Source organism: Triticum dicoccoides, unplaced genomic scaffold (assembly GCF_002162155.2).
Source record: "Triticum dicoccoides isolate Atlit2015 ecotype Zavitan unplaced genomic scaffold, WEW_v2.0 scaffold73643, whole genome shotgun sequence".
Classification (NCBI taxonomy): domain Eukaryota; kingdom Viridiplantae; phylum Streptophyta; class Magnoliopsida; order Poales; family Poaceae; genus Triticum; species Triticum dicoccoides.
This window is the reverse complement of record NW_021295931.1, coordinates 157,564-160,769: the sequence shown is the minus strand read 5'-3', so window position 1 is coordinate 160,769 and position 3,206 is coordinate 157,564.

The window sequence follows — 3,206 nt, the reverse complement described above, 5'->3', positions numbered from 1 at the left end:
GCCCCCCCTCACGGACGGCGATGACAAGGTAGTAGACGTTCTGCGGTAACGATGCGGCGTGAATATTATTAAATACTCGGAGGGCGATAAAATCATGAGTTTTTTTGCACGACGTGGACACATGTGCTATAGGAACGATGGTATCTTTTCATAATTTTTGGTGATGGAGAAGTATATATATGAGAAGATTAACCCGTGAGTTGGTACCAGTTGATTGGCTAGGTATGTCCCACTACCTAGTGACACCATTATAAATGCATTAGAGGGTAATGCACGATTTGCCACGACATTCTTTGGTTTTAAATAAATTATATTTTTCTATTATGGGTTTTTATAGCAATTCACATTTCGTATATACCGCGAAGTTGGTTGAGCGACCACACACCCCTGTTGCGCTATAGGGTAAGCCATGTAGACTGGTCCTTCATTACTAGGAAAAGGCCTACTAATGGCGCACTGGTTTTGCCTACTAATGGCGCATTACCAGTGCGCCATTAGTAGCACGCCATTAGTATATCTTACTAATGGCGCATGCTATTAGTAGCACGCCATTAGTATATCTTACTACAGGTGCGCCATTAGTATCTGGTATACTAATGGCGCACCAACTAGTGCGCCATTAGTATGTAACAGCATGCGCCATTAGTGTGCCTCCCGGGGGGCCATACGTAAGCATGGCTTTGTCATACTAATGGCGCATTCTCTGTTGATGCGCCATTAGTATCCTTTGGCATACTAATGGCGCACCTGGTGGTGATGCGCCATTAGTATGAATATTTGGTTTTTTTTCCTTTTCTGATTTTTGCGCAGGTTACAAAATATATTATTAGACAGAATATAAAATATATTATTAGACAGAATATAGACAGCAGCACACAGCAACATCAGATTCATCGAATACAATAGAAGATTAGTCTCCGAATACAATTCATCATATTAGTCTTCGAATTCAAAAGACCGAACAAAGATAAAACATTACTAGTCTCAAGACCGCGAGTATCGAGTTTGTCGGAAGTAATACTAATCCTAACAAGTCCTACTAATCATCATCATACAACTTCTACTCGTTATTCATAACAAGTCATATGATCATCATCTTGATAGTCTTCGAACCAACCCTACTTAATTGTTCTTAGCACATGATCATCAGTATTAGGCAGGACCTAAATACCCTATTTGAGCTAAAATAGCATAAAACAATATAGACCCTGACTCTCCATTATGGAGAATGGAGAACATCCTGTCTCCAATTCTTGCGCTTCGCTTCCTTTTGCTTTCAAGAAGCTCCTTACGACTGTCCATACATTTTTCCCATCCTTTGATTTTCATGTCTCCGCTTCTTTTAGAAATCTCGTATGGACAGTTGAGATTCGTAGGACGACCTAGCTGTATGTTCAAAACATTAACACTACCTTTCAGATACATCATATGAGGCACACAATTCTCTGGGATTATCTGTTGAAAAACATAGTAATAACTTCATAGTTAGCAATGATGTACTAGTTTTAGAAGTATGCAAAAGATGCACGGATGTTGTAATAGTAAAAATCTTACCAGGGTATCTCCATGGTAGTTACCGTAGTTGAACACATGCACTAGTGGCACGTATTTACCATAATGTTGAGGAGTTTGATTGTAGATATTGTAATTCTCAATGTCAGTACAAAATCCGACCTAATGATTTTTCTCCTTGTAAGTTGTTAATTCGGAGCCATCGGTGTAGTGGGTTTTGTCTACCATCTCCCGCATATTCTTTGAAAAATAAAAATAAGCTGTCAATGGAAATAAGCTGTCCACTATTTTGAAATAAACAGTATAAATTAGCTAATAACTATGTTTGAGAAACTCACATAGCGGTAGAACTGGAGGCGTATCAACAAGGACCCAAATGTCCATAATGTCTTGGTTGATGTCAGGATTACCAAGATCCATGGTGATAAGCATACCCTCATCAAAACCATACATCTTGCAAAATGCTTCCCAATTTTTGCAACCAAAATGGGTTACGCTCTCAGAATTATATAGATTTACTTCAAAGTCAACATCGTGATGAGTCCTTAGGTGAATTTTCTTTGTTTCAGAAATTTCATGGTCTTCAAAATCCATCCTCTCCAAGACATAGCGTCTTGCATGGCATGGGATAAGCTATACTTGAATTGGTAAAGATGAAAATTACACGTTGAAATAGTTGAAGTCATGCTTAATTATGAAAATAACACTTGTCGTCATTGTGTACCGTTTCAACTTTGAAGGTCTCCTCGAGCTTAATGTTGAAGCGCCGATCATCGTCCAGGTGAGGCATGTCGCATAGACCTCGATCGTCGTGGCACCAGTCGCACTCCGCCGGGAGACTTTCGTCGTCCGATGATGATGACGACATATCCTGGGACAACTCCCAGAATTGCTTGCCGCCCGAACCACCGGCCTCATCGTTGTGGGCCATGTTTCGCTCTAAATAGGAAAAAAAATGGTCAAAAAGTTGGTTATTGTCAAGGAACAAGATCATGGTCTCATCATTTAGGGTTTGTCGACACCGAGGCACCCTAAAAGCCTAAGCTTTCATCACTTAGGGTTTGTCGACGCCGAGGCACCCTAAAAGCCTAAGCGTACATCATTTAGGTTCTCATCGACACTGAGGCATCCGGGGCAGCCAAGTTAAGTTTTCATCATTTAGGGTTTATCGATGCCGAGGCACCCTAGGTTGGGCCTAATCACTTGGCTCTATTGCCACCTATGGTTTAATACAGCAAGAATAAAGGGGCAGTTGATCCTACTTAATTAAGTACTAAGATACCCCGGGCCATGCATTAGTAGCAAGTACCCCATATGTCCGATTTTTAGCAAAGTCATGCTAAAATTCACGGAAAATTTTAGCATGACCTTTGCTAAAAATAGGACATATGGAGTACCCGAATTTGCCAGAACGGAAGTTAATCGACATTCCGGCAAACTCAAGGGCCTCTCGGGGTACCTGCAAAATCATCACGACACGAAGGGCCTCTCAAGGGCCTCAAGCAGCAGCGGCCCTTCACGAGCGAACTCAATGAGTGTGAACCAACAGAGTGTGGGTCACCACAATATGCTTGCAAGTAATTTTTCTGTAACTAAGGCACAATATGCTTGCAAGTAAATCACAATATGCTTGCAAGTAATTTTTCTGTAACAGTCTTGCCCCTATTTGAAGGACAAGCAAATAGATACAATGT